The 20,383-nt window shown below is 38.3% G+C and overlaps 1 protein-coding gene and 1 long non-coding RNA gene across 2 annotated transcripts in view; one reads left to right on the top strand and one right to left on the bottom strand.

The window, feature by feature from the left end:
- LOC124312357 (collagen alpha-1(I) chain-like) overlaps positions 1 to 20,383 on the bottom strand; it is a 1,404,094-nt gene that overhangs the window by 1,094,338 nt on the left and 289,373 nt on the right. The gene's annotated exons all lie outside the window — the stretch shown is intronic.
- Positions 19,207 to 20,194, top strand: LOC124312541. Its single transcript, XR_006910532.1, has 2 exons — positions 19,207 to 19,868; positions 19,930 to 20,194. It is a non-coding gene; the product is annotated as an uncharacterized LOC124312541 (long non-coding RNA).

Here is a 20,383-nt window from a genome sequence, read left to right on the forward strand (position 1 = left end):
GATGACTCAAACGGATCGCCGTCCGGATCGCCAACCGGATCGCGCTGTCATTTACCGTTAGCGACCTCATCGTTCGCTCAGTTACCATCTCGAACTGGAGCATTCTGTCCATCGCCGCAGCGAGCCGGATCACGCCTTCCGTTGACGGGTTATTCGTGCTTCCGGTCACTATCGCGTTCCCGTTCGCGCTCTCCTAAACGTTCGCACTCTTCTTCACGTTCGCGCTCTCCATTGCCGTCACAGTCCCGTTCGGTATGTATTATGAAATGAAATCAAACAACATTTTCTTTGAATTTTATTTTTTATCTAGCACGTAACTTCGATCACAGACGATACTGATGACAGCGACATGGAATTGGAAGTCGCCAAAATAGAATCTCAATTTGATCAACCAATCGTTATTGACCAGAGGCACGGTGAAATTTTGGATCAAGTTGAAATTCAAGAAATTTCGAAGGGCTGGCCGCTGGCTGTCAATAAAGACTATAAATACAGCAATGGAACTTATTCGAATTAAGTTCCCCAACATTGGAGGGTTGTAAAACTGCTAGTGGGGGGGGGGAGGGGAGTTGCTGTTTGCAGTTGCTGCAGTATAACCCAGTGAACTGCCGTCAGTGGATACATATCCTCCACAACAACAGAGATCACTGGGTGGTTCTAAAGTTTTGATTCAACCGGGTCTGATACCGTTTTAATGTTTGCCAGTCTCTGGAGTGAACATTTTCCCGATCAACATTATTGCTCAAATTGAAAAAAAAAACAGTGCAGAAAACCTTAAAAATTGGCCTCATGGCTTGCGAAAAACAAAAGGAGGATTGAGCTGTGGAATTAATACAATCGCATTTGCGACCGCACTCGCCTATGGCTTGAACCCATGCGAGTTGCGATTTGACCTGTCACAATTGCGCCCTCACCTTATACATTGTTTTGATTGTTTGAGCAGGGGGACACTGGATCTGTTTCCAACTATTGGAAAGGGAGTCCACTCCAACTGGAGACCCAAAAAACTTTGTCCGTGCCCGTCTCTTGCATTTGCCGCGTGCCCCACTTTGGAGACCCAAAACTTCTTCCAAAAAAATTCCACAACATGGTGCAATGCAAAATTTGCAAAAAATATTTCCACCAAGAATGTGAAAATGTACCAAAGTCGACAATCGAGTGCAAAAAAGTGCCTTGGTTTTGTTCTATTTGTTGGTGTTCTTAAAAAGATGTTGCGTTCTGATTCTGATTGATACCTTTAATTTTCAAAGTGGTTCTACAATATGTTAAATATTTATAAAAAGCTTTGAAATATAATTCAATGGTTCTTTCAAAAGTTTCTATTGTTGACTGAATATAAAAATAAAAAAAATAATTATATCATGAAATAATTTGTCCATATTTAGGTGCCCAAGTTCATACTTTCGGACAGGCTGTGCCATCTAGCGGAGTCCATAGTTTCTGGTGAAAATCCATATTTAAGTCCAGACTTTCGGACAGGCTGCGCCATCTAGCGGAGTCCACAGTTTTTGTTGAAAGTCCATGTTTTAGTAGTCCATTGTCCATAGTCCAAGTCCATGGATAAGCATGGTCAACTTAAAATCCCCTTCCAACTGCTGGCTGCACAAAGTCAAGGCTTTGCAGTGTTCTAAAATTCTTTTACAAATGAGCATAAGGATCTCGTACTTGAACATGACTAATAAAAACAATTGCATTATTGCAGGGATATAGTCAACAATTTACTGTAATTACTCTGAAGTATTTGCATGGGAAGCGTCTTGCAGCCAACTCGTACAGGGTAATAATAGAAGACATTTCGGCAAAATGGACAGCTTTCTCCCACGTGATCAGATTAGGGGGATTTAATTATTTCCCCTGTTGTTTACTTTTTTCGCGAAAGATTCTAGGAAAAAAGGGGGGACCCATACTTTCCTCTTATCACCTTTCTTCCCACGGGACAATTCTCTGTAGATTCGGTCGTGAAAAAAGTAAATAACATTGAAAAACATTTTTTAAAAAATACAAGGAATGTGATCTGGAGACACAAACTGCTACACATACTAAACAAGATACGTAGCAATTAACTGACACACACAAAAAAAATAACACAAAAAAAAACACACTGATTCTCAAAATCCATTTTGTATTGGGAAAAAACACTTTCAGCCAATACAGACAACCAAAAAAAAAAACAACAAACATGGCGGATATAGAAACAATTGACTCGCGAACCCACGAGGTGAATAGTCTCTATTGCGCTCGCTTCGATTTACCATTCTGATTTACCGGCTTTATTCTTTGGCTACAAAAAAAATGGAAAGTAAACGATGAAAAGAAACAATAAAGAATAAAAAAAGATCAGAAATGAAAAAAAATCACGCAAAATGAAGGATAAGTAAAACCAAGAAAATCTTCTAATACGCTGGGAAACATAAGTAGAAAAATTCGACAATTTTCAAATTTCGTGCTGAAAAATTCGAACTTGTTGCAGTGTGTATGTTGCCCGACAGGTGGCTTCGGAGATGGTACACAGCTGTTTCTCATCTTCTCACTAAACTCACGAAGTTACCTTAACAACAGCAGACAGCTAGTTATGATAAAACAAGCGGGTCACACATTACAGGAAATGTCTTACCTGCTTTTTCACCTGCCTTTGTTTTCTCAATTAAGGCTAACTGTCAGTCAGCTACTTGCTAACTCATCAGGGGATCGTGGGTGCAAACAGGGGGGCCCGACAGACCGTATACTGGCCGGGCATTACGAACGAAATTTTTCCTTTCTTTTACTTTCTTCCTTGCAACCCTTTCTTTTTCAGCATCATAAGCAAATTAGGGATGGCCAAATAATACAGCTCTTTGATGCAAACTTGTGTTCGTGCAGCAAACAAAAATGTTGTCCACGGCAGCTTCCACACCAGTTCATCTAAATAATTTTGAATATTAGTTTAACAACCTCGGAAACACATTTTTTAAAACACAAAAACAATGACTAACCTATGTGACCAGCTACTGTTTTCACAGGCAGATTCAATCCATCACACCATTCATCTAAAGCGCTCTGCTTCAGAATGAGCCTGTTCAGCACCAAATCAACTGCAAGCAAAATATTACCACAGATTAATTTATATCGACAATTGAAGTATGGAGGGAAATTAATCAATGCTTGATAAGAAATCTCACCTCCACGAAGTCTTAGCTTTATCTGAGAACTATTGAGATTCTATTGAGCCACCCAGAAATTTTTTTAGCCGATAAACCAATGCTTCAGCAAACACCATTTTGGAAAATCAGTTTCACGCACCCACACCCCCTTTTCTTTCTCTAGTATGGCACTGTTGCCGTACTTCAAGTCAGGCTTGCTATAAATATGCTGAATATGAATGGTGGCGGTTGTTGATTTCCACGGCCAGCTGGCGGAGCAGAAGCAGCAGATCCTGGTGGCTCTTGTTGATTTCCACGGCTATCTGGCGGAGCAGAAGCAGCAGATCCTGGTGGCGGTTGTTGATTTCCACGGCCAGCTGGCGGAGCAAAAGCAGCAGCTCCTGGTGGCGGTTGTTGATTTCCACAGCCAGCTGGCGGAGCAAAAGCAGCAGCTCCTGGTGGCTGTTGTTGATTTCCACGGCCAGCTTGCGGAGCAAAAGCAGCAGCTCCTGGTGGCGGTTGTTGATTTCCACGGCCAGCTTGCGGAGCAGAAGCAGCAGATCCTGGTGGCGGTTGTTGATTTCCGCGGCCAGCTGGCGGAGCAAAAGCAGCAGCTCCTGGTGGCGGTTGTTGATTTCAACGGCCAGCTGGCGGAGCAAAAGCAGCAGATCCTGGTGGCTGTTGTTGATTTCCACGGCCAAGTGCCGGAGCAAAAGCAGCAGCTCCTGGTGGCGGTTGTTGATTTCCACGGCCAGCTGGCGGAGCAGAAGCAGCAGATCCTGGTGGCTCTTGTTGAATTCCACGGCCAGCTGGCGGAGCAGAAGCAGCAGATCCTGGTGGCGGTTGTTGATTTCCACGCCCAGCTGGCGGAGCAAAAGCAGCAGCTCCTGGTGGCGGTTGTTGATTTCCACAGCCAGCTGGCGGAGCAAAAGCAGCAGCTCCTGGTGGCTGTTGTTGATTTCCACGGCCAGCTGGCGGAGCAGAAGCAGCAGATCCTGGTGGCTGTTGTTGAATTCCACGGCCAGCTGGCGGAGCAGAAGCAGCAGATCCTGGTGGCGGTTGTTGATTTCCACGGCCAGCTGGCGGAGCAAAAGCAGCAGCTCCTGGTGGCGGTTGTTGTCCAGCGGCGCGATTGTCGGAAACTAGTCCTTCGTCTTCACATAATTGAGCGGATGCAGCCAGTTCAAGCCCATTGCTGCGAACTTTAGGTTTAACTTTCGGTATGGCTCCGGTAAGACGAGTATCTGCAACGCTATTGTCTCGCTTTCTGCTAGCGGAACGTTCAATGTTATCAGCAACGCTATTGTCTCGCTTTCTGCTAGCGGAACGTTCAATGTTATCAGCAACGCTATTGTCTCGCTTTCCGCTACGAGGACCGGCGATCTCTCGACATCCCCTCCAATAAATCCAATGGAGGATTTACCGACAGTCATGACGGATCTGTCATGACTGCAGTCTCTACTTCTCATTCCTCTTTGTTTCCTATTCATCATGGTAAATATGATTGGACGTCGTTATAGGTTTCTTGACACTCTGACAATCGATGTGCGTCTCTAGCGTAATTGACTTTTCAGGTAGACAACGAAAGATGTGGTGCACTTGGACAATGGCGTCTTTACTCTCTCCTAATGTAAACGCAAGAATGAAGAAGGAGCTCATTTTGTCTCGTCGAATACATTGAGTTAATTATCTAATTAACTACACAGACTAGTAATCTAACAGTGGTCACATCAAAATTAAAAGAATTAGATGAAGAAAAAAATTCTTCAAATAGACAGCTGGTAATGTCGAATTCTTCCAATGTAGAGGACTCCTTTGGGAGCTGGATAAATTCTTCTATGAGTTATTGAAATTCTAATATTCTATTATAGAAATAAAAAAATTATATCATAAAAAATTTGACCAATCAATAAAATAATTGATTGTAATAAACCGTTATGCATTGCGGGGAAATAGCCATGTAAGATTGGACTCACAGTCTGTAGTGGAATTAATTCTCTTCTAATAAATTCATCTATTGCCATTAAAAATTCTTCTCCGGAAAAAAAGTTTGACATTGTTTCGTTGCATAACCATAACCTGTCGTCTGTACCTCTAGTCCAAAACAAAAAAAAAATTAGAGATTTTGCAGGAATTCCCAATTTGATTGCGTTTAGAATGAAATCCGCCTAATTAAGTAATAACAATATAACAGTAAGATGTATAAATTATAATAAATAAATTATATACAAAATGAAATGGATTGATGATAAAATTAGCCGGATGAATCATTATTAAAATTGTCAGTCGACATCTTGGATAGTATTTTGCAAATATCACATCAATAAGGTTGCTAATCGGTTGATTCGGTGACCTCATGCAACAATTTGTCATTTCAGAAATGACACACCTTGCATCGGCATGAGCGTCAAAGGAATCGACAAATTTTTGTCGAAATTCCAAATTGACATGGCCCGTTTTGTCCAAACTACAAAACCATCGTTATTTATTTATTTTTGAATATTTTTGGGTTTGACATACGTGATCGTCAAGATGAAGAAAGAAATCCAAAGGGAAGAAAGTAGAAGAAGAAAGTAAAATAAAGGGAGAGAACTTACAAAAAATACGAGAAAACAATTGACTACAAATTCTATAAAGACAAGAATTAGCTATGAAAGAGCAATAAACTTACTATTTGTAGTAGAAGACTTCAAATCTTAAGCGATGAGAAGTATCCATTGTTTTTCCGCCAGCGTGCCTCCCAACCACGAATAAATATTCGTGTGGGATCAAACTGAAAGTGTCGAGATCCAAATTGAACTTAATTTTTTCTTTTGGTTTGGTCAAATGTCTTCGAATGATTCCCGCACCACATAAAGGACACTTGCCACAAGACTTGTTCATGGAATTTGCAAGACATACCGCACATTCCATTACAGAAGGCGGGTACAGCAAATTGAAGCCATTCTTGGATTCCACTATTTAAAATAATGTTTTCTTAAATTGATGTTGCCTGGGTGCTGTTGTAATTTATGCCGCCTAAGCTTTTTTGAATCACGCGCCGCCATCTTTTTTGGCCCAACCAGCGCTTTTATCATTGCAACAATTCCCTTTTTGGCCGTAGAGAAAAAGTCGCTCACATGACGGCCCCTGCCCGTTCATCGGGAAGGGAAAAAACGTGAATTCATAGCCGAAAGGAGGTGGGACCCCACATAGAAGAGAAGAAGCGGGACGGGCAATTAGAAAGACGAGAGAACAATTACCCAATTGACTTTGGAAAAATAAATAAAAAAATAAATAAAAAACACATTTTTTGCTGGTTTAGATTTCGGTCGTCTATTTTAACGTGAGTTGGGAGGTGGGGGTGAGTTGATTATAATCTGCTCTTCTTCTTCTTCTGAAAACAACTTTCCGCAACTTTCCCATGATGAAACTTTAAGCAACCAAACGAACGCCCATTCCATTACATTTTCGTCTGATTTTAAATAGCCAAAATTTGACGATCATACTTTGTGGCAGCCGCAGTGAATTTATGGAACCTTCCAGACTTCTTTTTCGAAATTTTATTTTCCTCCCGTGAAAGAAAAAAGAAAAAGAAACGAGAGTACGTGCGAAAATGTAGAGTGTGTGTGTTTCGTCACTTGTTCGACGAAGACTTGTTCATGGAATTTGCTAGACATACCGCACATTACATTACAGAAGGCGGGTACAGCAAATCAAAGCCATTCTTGGATTCCACTATTTCAAGTAAAGTTTTCTTGAATTGATGTTCAGGTAGGGAATGGTGTTGTTCACTAAGGGAAGTCTCTACCTCACCTCTTGATATTAGAATTGGAAGCACAATTGAATTGTTATCCAACCACGACTCAAAACTGGAATTCACATTCACTGCCAGTTTTGGCATATAAACACGGACGCATGTGGATAGAGCTAACAGGGTATAAACACGGAGCCAACAGAGAAAGGACGCTAAACAGAGCTTCGCTGCAGGCAGGACAAAGATTGTTACGATGCACACACGAAAGAGATGGTCACTTGATCACACCTATCACTTCATAAATACTGTCGAGATGGCCCTCCACACTGTTCCAGTGTTCCTCCAATTTTCAGTAGCCTAGACACCGACACCCTCAGGAATGATCTGAAAACTGAGCATATATTTCAATCGTTTATTTAAATTTTATTTTTCAGGATTTCAAATTCAAAACATTTTTCAAATATTTTAAATACATTAATAGCGGTTCCCATTCTTTACTACTGAAAGATTTCATTTTCACTGAATCCAAATATTTTTCTTGAAAAAACTTTAGAACCGTTATTTTTGCTTTTAAATTTCGCTTAGACTTTCAAGATAGCTAGCTCGACATTTTAGGTCTGATTAGTACCCGTTATTTTGAACGACGTCTTCATTTTTTGCAATAGATTACCCTGTGCATTCTTTAGGCGACAGGAAGAGTATTTTAATTTCTACGACTTCATTCATGGGTGGTAGAAATCCTTTACTCGGCATCGCTCATACTGCTGTGGGCTGCGTCGCTATTCTCCTTGACATACAGTACCTACCAGAAGTTTAGAAACGCGCGAGAGGAGCGGAGAGAAGCTTATGTAAAAAGCCGATTTTCGCCGCGTTCCCAAAAAATCGGGTTTTTGACGGAGGATGTTGAAATTTTTTTTGGAAGTAGCCATAATAGTTGGCTACTTCCTGAATTTTTTTCAGATTTTTATATCTAAGGGGAGGGCATCTACAAATGGATGTAAAAGTTTGGAAACACGCTGTAGAAGCGTATTAAAAAGTGGCTACTTTGCCGCTCTTTAATTAGGGAAAAAATAACACTACAAAGACGCCAAAAAAAGCAAAATGAAGAGCTTCGTTAGTTCTATGACAAGTGTCATTTTCAAATTTTTTTGAGTTTCATTTAATATAATGAATTTCAAATTGAAAATGAGATTTGTCATTTTAGCCCATCTCCCCTTCTATCCCACCCCGCGATGTTGTCGCGATTTCTCATTTGTTTCATTTTCGGAGGTGGGAAATTTTCGCCTTTGCTCTAGTAGGCGATATTTACCCTTCCTCCGAAAATGCGTGCTTCCAAACTTTTACATCCATTTGTAGATGCCCTCCCCTTAGATATAAAAATCTGAAAAAAATTCAGGAAGTAGCCAACTGTTATGGCTACTTCCAAAAAAAATTTCAACACCCTCCGTCAAAAACCCGATTTTTTGGGAACGCGGTGAAAATCGGCTTTTTACATAAGCTTCTCTCCGCTCCTCTCGCGCGTTTCCAAACTTCTGGTAGGTACTGTAGTTTTCCTCTTGAAACATATTAATTATGGCAAAAGCCATAAGGTAAGTCATCTTTTGTGCAACTTCATTTTTTTAAATTGATTATCGAACCAAATGTTTTTCGAATTCAGAATTGGTAAAATGAGTTGCGACAGTTTAAGTAAAATTTGAAATCTTGAACCTAGGGCGTAGTTGTGAAATAATTCAGAGCCTCACCGTATCCATGACGACAAGAGCACGAAAGATGCTTTAGCAATCGATTTTCGATTTCACTGACCTTTAACTTTCTTGAATCGCAGCAAAAGGGAAATGCCCAACGTGACTCCTCTTTCACCTTATCAGTGCCTCCCTCCCCCTAAACAAAATTGTTTTGATCGGCTTCCTGACTTCCTATTTCTCTCTTTTCCTTTGCATCACTCGTCTCCGCATGTGTAAATGAATATTGCAAGTGAGAAAAAAATCAAGAACTGCTGAAAAAGGACAGGAATTACAATGTAAAACTACAAACCCAAATTATCGTATTTGTTGAATAGCGAAAGACAAGTTCAAGAGGTATTAAGTCTGCTGAACATAATCCTTTCCCATTGACTAATGATGCCTTCGTCGACTGTACTACAAATCCAAGAACAAACCAGAATATCAGAATTCATGCAGAAAAGAATCGTGCACTAAGTAACAGTCTTGAAACACTTACTAAACTAAGGGATAACATACAAATCTATTCTGTTTGTTTGTTTTTTTCATCAGCGACGAATATGAAGAAGAATGCAGCGAAGAATTGATTCAAGAGAGACATCGAATTACAAAGAATTTTATCATTCAGGTGTATCTTGCGTTCATCCAGTTGCAAATGTTAGGCCTTAACTGCATTGTCAGAGAGCAAACAAGAAGGTCAGAAATATTACTCTTACTTACTTTAATCTTACTCTCCTTACTTTATTTGCGTCAACGTTGGACGTGAGGCATTAAGTGGTAATTATTTTGTCATTCTTTAAGCATTGATTTTCTTATGTAACAAGACAACTTTTTCATAAACAATAAAAGAGAGGCAGATTTCTCAATTTTTAGTCAAAATCAGTAACGATATATCAATAATTTTAAATGTTCTTGAAATTTTTGTAAGTAAAAATTGATTTTTGCAATGTAGTCACTTCCTGAAGGGAAACACATTTGACACAGACTTTTTGAAACTATCCAAAGCTGTAAAGACGACATTCCGTTTCAAAAGTATTTAAAGGTTTCAAAGAATTTGCATGGTGGAAACAAGTTGTCGGAAATAACACGAGTCGTATCCTAGGTTATTTCATTTCATTTTTTTTTTATTCTGTGAGAAACGTTTGGTATTTCGTGCATTTTACTTTCAAATACATTCAACGAAAAAGAAAATTCTATTAATAGCACCCGAGCTGACAAAAAATTGTTTTAATAATTTTTTTGCAAAAACTTGCGGTTTCATAAATTTGTTTTTTAATGTGACACTTGAAATTATTGATTATCAGGTATTTAATAGCTCGTTAAAAATAATGAATTGACAAGACCTGCGTTCAGTAAAAACAAGAATGGCACCTTAGCACCATTGAACGTAAGATAAAGACATTTTTTATTTTTTTTATGGTATTAATAGTGCTGGGACCGAAGCGACTGTTGCAGTTTGGTACAACATCGTGCAACAACATTAGAGGGGATATTTTTAAATTTTGCTAACAACTTGCGAAGGATTAGACTGCGGCTAGTGTAGCCATTGAACTTTTGATTGATTATTCGAAAACCGAATGACAAAACTGCGAAAAGAGCTAGTGGCCGCCAAAAACCCAATTTCCAAAGATGTTAGATGTGGATCGGATTTGAAGGGAGCAATTTCCACACAGACGGAATTGATGACAAAAGACAAAACTTTAGTACAAAAGTTTTAAAATCACAGAAAATTAACCTCAAAACATCCACAAATGCACGCTTGGAGCTCAATTTCCTCTAGCTTTTCGATCGCGGTTTTTTTGTTCAAATGGTTTGTCTTCAATCAATTTTAAATAGCTGTATTGAAGGAACACATTTTTAAATTAAGACAGGAGTAAATGTATATTAATAGTTAGTCAAACCTCCGTTATTATATAAACATGTCGAAGTCTAGTAACCATGGAATTCACTAGTTTTCTCCAGTAGTTTGGATGGTCACTATACGTTTTTTAAATTGAACAAGCCCTTTCGAAAACTTCGTCCGAAGTTGGGTGCCAAAAAAAATCCGAATCTTTAACAACATTCCTCCATACATTCTCTATCAGGTTCTAATCTGCCCCTATTTCTGGCCGGAGAAGTAACTAAATTTCTCGTCGTTATCCCGCAAACCAAGGTTTAATAATATTGGCTCCGTGGATGGTAGAAGAATGTCCCCAAGATTGTTGATATATTTATCAGCGATAAGCTTTCCTTTCATACAGACAAAATTGCCGGCATCGCTGGAAAAAATTCATGCTCAAACAGGGACAGTTTTTGATAGGGAAACAAAATTTACTTACTTGAAATAAATATAATCACCGGCGGATTGTTCGGAATAAGTGAAGACAACAACTGTCTTATATCCCACCCGCCCAATTAGCAATAGAATTTATAATTATTATTTTTTTTTCTTTTGTGATTTTTTCCGGCAGGCGTGCTTTAATACTCAGGAAATCCCGGATATAGAGAAAAGCAATAGAAAATGGGTAAATACGATAGAAAAAAGGATCTGATTATATAAAAGGGACGTTCACAACAAGTTGCTGATCCCCATCCTTTATTTATTTCTGTTTGTTTAATAACAGCTGAAATACAATAGTCATCGCACAGTTATTGTCGAACGATAACGTACAATTACGGTGCGTCCACTTCCAAGACCATACGTATCGTGCAATCATTACGAAAGAAGAAGAGGGGTTTTGGATTTCATAACTGGAATTTCTCAAGATTTTGATTGTAAATGACCTAAATGTCCAATTCCAGCTGGTAAAATTGAACTAAGTGACAAATCAATGTTTCATTTTTACTTCATCCATGTAGGAAGATGAAAACAGCAAAGTTTTTCAGTCGAAAAAAAAATTATATTTAAATTGATTATACCGGAACAAAAAAAAATATTTAGGCTGTGGTATCTATATAATTTGATGAAGCTGATGTATTAAAGGTAATAACACTTGTCCAAAATTTCTATCCTCGAGAAAGGTGGAACATTAAATTTATCTGCTATTCCAAAACATTCTTGAGTAATGTTACGAAATTTCCTTCTTAAATTTATTTGCTGTTCAACAACTAGTAAGTCGCAGACTGAGTTGAAAACAGCAACATGAAACCCATTTGAATCAAATAAGAAACAATTTCTGATCCACGGAGTTATTTGACAAATTGTAATGCATTTGTATTGTACAGCTTAATAATTTCTTAAATTTTTAAACACTCTGCAGATTCTGACACTGACTGCAGTTTTTAATTTAGCCTTGTTTCAGTTTTTTGGTAAAAAATGTCATATTTTGTACTTTACCTTTCCGACAAGACCCTCCAAAAACACAAAAAAATTTCCTTCTAGCCTTCCATGAACAATTCATTAATATTTCATTTTCATTTTCGGAGGTGGGAAATTTTCGCCTTTGCTCTAGTAGGCGATATTTACCCTTCCTACGAAAATGAAACAAAGGAGAAATCGCGACAACACCGAGGGGTGGGATAGAAGGTGAGAAATGGGCAAAAATGACAAATCTCATTTTCAAATTAAAATTCATTATATTAAATGAAACTCAAAAAATTTGAAAATGACGCTTGTCATAGAACTAACGAAGTTCTTTATTTTGCTTTTTTTGGCGTCTTTGTAGGGCTATTTTTTCCCTAATTAGAGAGCGGCAAAGTAGCCACTTTTTAATACGCTTCTACAGCGTGTTTCCAAACTTTTACATCCATTTGTAGATGCCCTCCCCTTAGATATAAAAATCTGAAAAAAATTCAGGAAGTAGCCAACTATTATGGCTACTTCAAAAAAAAATTTCAACACCCTCCGTCAAAAACCAGATTTTTTGGGAACGCGGCGAAAATCGGCTTTTTACATAAGCTTCTCTCCGCTCCTCTCGCGCGTTTCCAAACTTCTGGTAGGTACTGTAGACTGTAATGTATTTCTTTCATTAATGTAAATATTTCTTTTTAGAATTTCCTCATTGTTGACGTGTTACCTATATATACCGTCGAGAAACCGGGTTTCCAGCAACTAGTTCATAATCTATCCCGAAATCTAGTTTTACACGGACGAAGTTTTTTTACAGAGAGACTGGAGACTTTATACAATGAAAGAAGGTTACAGCTAATTGATTGCCTTGGCGAATTTACAGATGCAGCATCGACCATTGATGCCTGGACTAGTAGAAGAAAATCGTATCTCGGGGAGACTATTCATTGGTTTGACCGCGAATCCTTAACACGAAGAAGTGCCTGTCTTGCCATACGACGGATAAAAGGGCGTCATACTTATGATGTTTTGACCACCATGATTGTAGATTTACACAAGGAATTTGAAGTTGTCGACAAACTGCGTGGGGCAACAACGGATAGTGGTTCTAATTTTTTAAAGGCGTTTCGGGCGAGAGGGGATGCATCTCATGTCCCAAATTATGAAGAAAAAGAAGATGCCTTGGAACAATCTAGAAGACATGTTATATTTGGATCTTGGGGAAATTCTGGACGCAAGAATCAGACAAGAAAATGTCTTTAACGCTGTGAATCCTACTCTACCTATGCACCGCAAATGTGCCTGTCATCTGTTGAGTCTAAAAGCCCAGGCTGACATACTAAAGATTCCAGATCCCACATTTCAAGAATTGAGAAGTTCGACTTTACATAAAGTTCAGCTGTTGCTGAATAAACAAACATCAAGCTCTCTAAATTCTGACATTATAAAGCAACACATTAGACAACTTTTCATTCAAAAGAACGAATTTAGTTGGAACTCTGAATATTACGCTATACGCTGCATTGAACGATTACTGAGAAAGAAGAATCGTGGCATGAAGAGAGTGTTTGATGAGCTACGTATCACTCCTTTCACCCCTAACGAGGAGCAATTCATGAAGGAATACACAAGAATAATGCGATACATCACTGATGCCTTAGACGTGTTGCAAGGCGAGAAGAATATCGGCTTGGGCTATCTACTTCCTACAATTTCTCTTTAAAAAAAACTGGTTTTACTTCAAGACGATGCGTCAATTATTCATTGTCAATCCCTAATCACCGGACTGCTTGACGCTATCTCTGCTAGGTAATATTTGTTGAAGAGATTAAAACAGTTGAATAGATTAATAATATATTTTTACAGTAATTCTAGATTTCAACACATGTTCTCAGACAATGAACTGCGTTTCTTCACCATTAACAATCCTTTTTTTCAAATTTTCTTGGTTAGATAATGAAGAAGATATTCGTCGCGCAAAAACTTTGCTCAAAGGAATATTTGCCCGGTTTCAAGGACAAAACGTGTCTGAATCGTAAGTTTTATAAAGAGTTAAAATCTGACGCAAATTCTATTTAATTAAATATGTTTGATCTTTATAGTTCCGACGATTCAAGTGACGGGACCTCCTCTTCCATAACAGATCCAAGTCCGGAGAAGACACAGAGACGCGCGAAGGATTTTTTGCCTCAATTACCCAACGGAATTCAAAATCAAACGTAATTGACGAAGTTGATACGTTCCTTAAGATGTGCGTGAATCTAGATGATCTTAAACAGTTTCTAACCATCATGAAGATGTATAAGTAAGTTTCCTGTTGCTATTTTTTGTGTAGCCCTATTGTCTTTGTACTTAATTCATCCATAATGTACATTTTTTTAGACGATATAACGTGGCGTTGCTTTCTTCCGCCGCAGTCGAGAAGCTTTTTAGTCAAGGAGGACTAATATTTACCGCGAAGAGATATCAACTTACCGACATACATTTTGAAATGTTACTCTTTTTTAAAGTTGATAACCAAATGCTGAATAATTGGAAAAAACAATAAATGTTCGGAAGAGTAAATCAATTATTTGTGTGTTTCATTACAATATTATCGCTTGGTAGATATCAGTACAAAATTATACAATAAATCACAAAATAAAAAAAATAAAACGGTTGAAGAAAGTCTTAACTTAACTCTTAAAGCTTAAAGAACAAATAGCTACACGTTTTACGACGTGTTTGTTTTATTGACCGCTAGATGGCGCAGGAAATTAATCGCATCAATGAGTTTGATCGAGATCAAACTCACGTACGGCCGGCAGGAAAACTCTTAACTCCTAAATTGGAGTCAAATCCTTGTGCTACATTGAAAATAGAAAAATCAACGTGTAACGATTACACCCCTGAACAAAAAAAGTGCAGCTCCCTCATCCATTGACCGACCTGTTTGACCTGAACAGTTCGAACAGTAACACCTAAGTTACACACTCAGTGAAGTAACAGTGTTACTTCACTGGTAAAACTGAATCCTTAGATGGAATCATTTTTTGATAAATTCAAGTGTTCACAAGATAGACAAAATTAAAGTCCTAACAACAAGCCATTATAAAAGTAAATTATGGAGTAACATGACGGACGGAATAAGCACAGGAATCTCAGTTAATTCAGTTCTACACACTGACATATATTATACACATTGCAAAATATGATTAAATGTGTCAAGTCATACCACAACTGAAATAATTTTCATGAATAATTTACCCTCTTCTCTCATCGTAGTAAATTACCTTTTTCTTACTTCTTAGAGAGCAATTTTTTCTTGTTGCAATTATGGCCATTCTAATGAAATGTTTAACAAGGTTACGTGTTGGTCTCCAGTCCACATCTTTAGTTAAAAACATGTAAATAGTAGTTTACCTTTAAGGGGAAATAATAAAAAATATGGTTGTTACTAATCATATCAATGGGTACTTAAAATATCGCAAGTTACCTGAAACCAAATGTTAACTGCATACTCTGCTATATTTCGTCAAATGTTTTTCACAAAAATATATTCTTTTCGGCCATTCTTCTATCCTACTTATTGAAAACATATAATGAATGTGCAACAAAATTCACTTTTGGAGTGGGGGATTATCTTTTACGCGAACATTCTATCTGTTCCCACTTACCACAGCCAAACATACAACTTGTCTGATTTGGCATCCCAGAAGTAAACAAAGTAATAAAGTTGCAATGGAATAATTAATAAAGATACTTTAAGTAACATTTAACATACATGGAAATGTTACCAACCAACGTTGACGGACGTAATACCAAAGTTTTATCAGTTTGGAAAGGTTAATGGCAATATCATTTCTCTGTGTTCATTTGCAGTGTTCTTGAACTTATTTCCCTAGTTGATGAACGACTGTGGGATTCATGGCCCATTTGTTCAACTTCTGCTTTTTTATTCGAAACCTTCTAAGGCCAGAAGAAGAAGTGCTAGGCACGCTCGTTAAAATTTTTAGAATAATGTCCGAAGTTGAAAATGTCTCAGTAATGGACCTAACAACAAAAAAAAAGAAAAATTATAATAAAGGTCCAGTAGCTTCACTAAAAACATTCAAGCATTATGTAAACCTGCTATACCAAAAACGACTCATTTTATATCTTTGTGGAAATGGCATGGTTGTCAAAGTTTTTGGTTTCTCCAGTTGCCTACTTGAATATTTTTTAACCAATCAACACGCACTACACACACAATACAAGAATTTTTTAACCAATCTTTGGCGTTGGTGGATTAAAATAATTTTTTATGTAATTAATTAGACCGTGTATTGGATTTGGTACTTTTAAAATAAAATCCACCCAAATGGTATCCCATCAAATTAATTTAAAATCAAATCAATAAATCATAATAATAATCGGGAAATCCAAATGAAACAGTAAATATTTTTAAAAATTCAAATGAAATCCAAAAAAAATTCATTTTTTTTTCCTTGTTGGACTCGGAAACCATACCCAAGATATGAACATTACATTTTTCAAACACAAAATGTCAATTGCTGTGCTAAACGCACGCTCAATATTTGCGATATCCACCAGTTTATTATTTTTCGTGGAATATTCTATTATATAAGATTAAATTAGAAAAAGAATCTGTATGGTTGTGATAAAATTTCTCATCATAGTGATAAGTTCTTCCAACAATTAGTTCTCCACTTAAGGCAACTTCGTTTTCTTATAGGTTGGTATTTTAACTGCTTCCTTAGGAAGTTGATCGATGGCTTTTATTTGTTCCTCAACAGGGACAACCTCTTCGTTGTCTGGGGGAATGTAATTTCCATCACAACCAGTTGATTGTTTTTCTTGTTTTAATTCCATTAAGATTGTCTTCTTCCTCCTCTTACAATAATCCTTCTTGAATGGAACAAGCTGTTGTCCAATTACTTCCAAACCCTTGAATGGAGTAGCTTCTGGTATGCTCCTGACGCTGGATCGCTGGAGATAGTAGCTGGTCACAAAGGAAAGTTTCATTGTTTTCGTGTTCGAATAAGTTGTTTCCGAGGTTATTTCATTATGTTCACAATTTTAATTTAGATGAGCTGGTGTGGAAAATATCGTGGAAAAGCATTTATTCTGGACGACTACAAGTGCACATCAAAGGACTATATTGGTCATCCCTGATCAGGGTTACAATCCTGTCAAAGAAAAGGAGGCCAAAAAAAGGCAGTTAGCCCTTATTTACGAAAATTAAGGCTCGTAGTTAAAGGGACCTGATGGAGAACACCAACTGCTTGGCCGAAATTATAGGACGACGGAGAGCTGCTGCGCTGTGTGTGATGGCTCATATGGTCGTCTGCTGCTGAGTGTCATTTTTCGAGTTCATTTCTCAACAAAGTTTGGTTAGTCACATCACACATGTAACCGTCTCTTCTCACATATTGTCTTATTTCATAGGCCTGCTAGTTGAAATTGTCATGCAAAATTTGCATAGTTGGCTTGTTGACAAAATACAAAATGCGCATAAAAGAATTTATCCATTGCCCATCCCTGATCAAGATTACGATCTTGAAAAAGAAACGGAGGCCAAAAAAGGCAGTTAGCCTTAATTGAGAAAAAAGGCTGGTGAAAAAGCAGGCAAGACATTTCCTACCAAAGAATTCATGAATTTGTAGGTTTCATGATTGATCTTTAATTTTAGGCGAGAATACGCAAGAAAATTATTTTAAGGCCAAATGTCGAGAAATTTACGACTCTGTTTCGATCTTGTATTGCAAAGACAGAATACATTGGGGAATTAAACTTAGAAAAGGAATGAGAGATTAGACGCAAGAGAGTGAAAGAGCCAACGTCCAGTCTGTGAGAGAGCGGGACGTGTTCTGTCTTTCTAGACCAAAGTAAGGGGGGCTCTAGCAATTAGGGGATGAGAATGGGTAGCAAAAAATTGGAGGGGGGGTGCAACGTTGCAACATGAATTTGGGAGGGAAATAATGTTTCCGACATACTCCCGGCCCGGAAGCTTTAAACTCTTCTGCCATGTTCCGGATCCGCTCCTTTGCTGCAATGGAACAGCTTTACTGCTGGAACAGGAACATTTGAATCGGACTGGGTTGAAGGGCTTGAAATCTCGATGGTTTCAGAAACTTCCAAGGGGTAGAGTTTTGAGATCGGGCGGGTGGTTTTCCCTCCAGCTGTGCGGATCTCGGCAGCTCTGAATTCCCCATCTGGGCTGATGATTAGCTTTTCGATTACAGCTAATTTCCATTCCAGTCTTGGGCCCTCGTTGTGGACGAAAACTACATCGCCAATTTTGACGGTGAATTCGAATCGTTTGTTAGACACATTGTGTCTTTCACGAAGACTAGTCAAGTATTCCTTTTGCCAGCGTTTCCCAAATGAATTCAGGATCTTTTGAAGACGGGAAAAGATATCCAGGAGGTGAGAGGGTTTCTCGCTAAAAGTAGGATCCAAAAGAAGTCTTCCATAGACGGGTCGTACGGAAGAGACGTCAAACGATTCCCATAGAGAAGATGAGAGGGTGTGAGCGCTTGAAGCTCCTTAAGATACGATGATACGTACGTTAAGGGTCAGTCGTTTAAAATGGCCTCAATCTCAGCAATGACGGTCCGGAATACGTTGAACTTGAGCTTCGTTCGTCCTAGCATCTTGTTGAGGGCGTCTTTTGTGAGTCCAACTTGACGTTCCCAAAACCCACCGTACCACGGTGCACGCTTTGGTATGAAGGGCCATTCAATTTAACAATCAGAAAAATATCTTGTTACTTCTGGATTGTCGTAGAGCTTCTTGAGGACGCGGGTGGCACTCTCGAAGGTAGTGGCGTTGTCCGAAATCACCATCTTGGGCTTAAAGTGATGAGAGATGAAATTGCGGAATGCTAAAATGAAATTAGCTGTGGAGAGGTCCTCTACGAGCTCGAGATAATGGCACCGGAAGTGGTACAGGTGAAGAGGCAAATGTAGGCTTTTGATTCTGACTGGCCAGGTAGACCACGGATGGTAAATGGCCCGGCGAAGTCTATGCCAGTCACGGCAAAGGCCTTGTCTAAACGGACGCAAAAACTACACAGTGGCGCAATAGTACTTAAAATTCAGTTTTTCAGAACCCTGAGCATCCTTAATAAGCAATATCCCACTCAACCGCACCGAAAAACCCCCTTTTTTCCGTCCTATTCTCCCTCTTCTCCCCGTTCTCGCGCTACCAAGGAACGGAGCCATGCTGTGTTGCCAGATAAAACGGCAAAAGAAAACAGATCCGAAAGAGCCCTATAGCTCTGGCTGTACGCTGATTGGCCATTTTGGACACAAATGAGATTTCCAGATCTGGCAACGTCAGATGTGAAACTGCTCCGTTGCGTTCGCTTCGATTTAAGGTAGTGATGTGACGTTAACTTTAACGGTTAACGTGAACATCACGTTAACGGAGGTTTTTGGGGTCCGTTAACTTTAACGGATAACTTAAACGTTTTGAAATTTTCATGCGTTAATTTCAACGTTATTTTATTTATTTTTTAGCTGAAAATGCAACGCTGTGTTTAGGTTTTTTCATTTTTTTTGTTTAGGTTTACTGTAAAAATTTAAATTTCTACTTATTACTTACACAGCTCAGCGTACGTTCGTAGTCTGCTAGACATTTAGAAGTACTCAATGTGTTTTTGAATGCTTTAATAAAGTTCATTTTTTAGTGATTGACTGATTGTACTGATTGAAATGAGTGAATCAGAGAATTCCTCCGAAGATGAAGGGCAATCTATTCAGTTTGTCCCTGCTAATCTACGTAAAAGAAGCGTCATTCACAATTATTTTTTTTTCAACCAAAAGTCGAAAACAAGTGTGTGCAAAACTTGTAAAGCTGAGCTTGCAGGAAAAAATAGCTCAAATCTAATAAACCACATCAAAAAAGCAATTCATTTGAAAGATTTATATCCTAAATATCTTCAAGATGTGTCTGATAATCAAGAAGCTACTGCAAGTAAGAAGACTAAGTTGTCGAAGGAAAAAAAGAAACCTGATTTAAAGCAACAGACTCTTCATCAGGTATATATTATTCAGCACGATAAATTTGTTGTGTTTTATATCAGTTCAATCTCTTCGGCAGCTGCCGAACGTGAGTTTTCTGCGTCTGGATGGCATACACTGGGGAGAAAGAATCGCACAACAGGAGTCACTTTGGCAGCAAAAGTGTTCCTTACTTGTAACAAAGACCTATTAAGGCCCCTTTTTTTTTAAGTCTTGTTTACTTTCCTCCTTGTTTTTCGCAGTTTCTTTTTTCTCATTAGAACAGCGAAATATCCAAATGAGAAAATGCCTAATTATTTAATGGATCTACCTGATAACCGTAATAAAACTAATCAAGACCGTGACTTATATTCTAACTTGTATTTATTCAGAAAATAACGTTGAAAATAACGTTTAACTTACGTTAACGGACGCTATAAATTAACGCGTTAATTAACGCGTTAATTTAACGTCAAAAAGTAAAGCTCCGTTAACTTTAACGGATAACTTAAACGTTTCAAAAATCGACTAACGTCACATCACTAATTTAAGGC

This window comes from Daphnia pulicaria, chromosome 8 (genome assembly GCF_021234035.1).
Source record: "Daphnia pulicaria isolate SC F1-1A chromosome 8, SC_F0-13Bv2, whole genome shotgun sequence".
NCBI lineage: Eukaryota > Metazoa > Arthropoda > Branchiopoda > Diplostraca > Daphniidae > Daphnia > Daphnia pulicaria.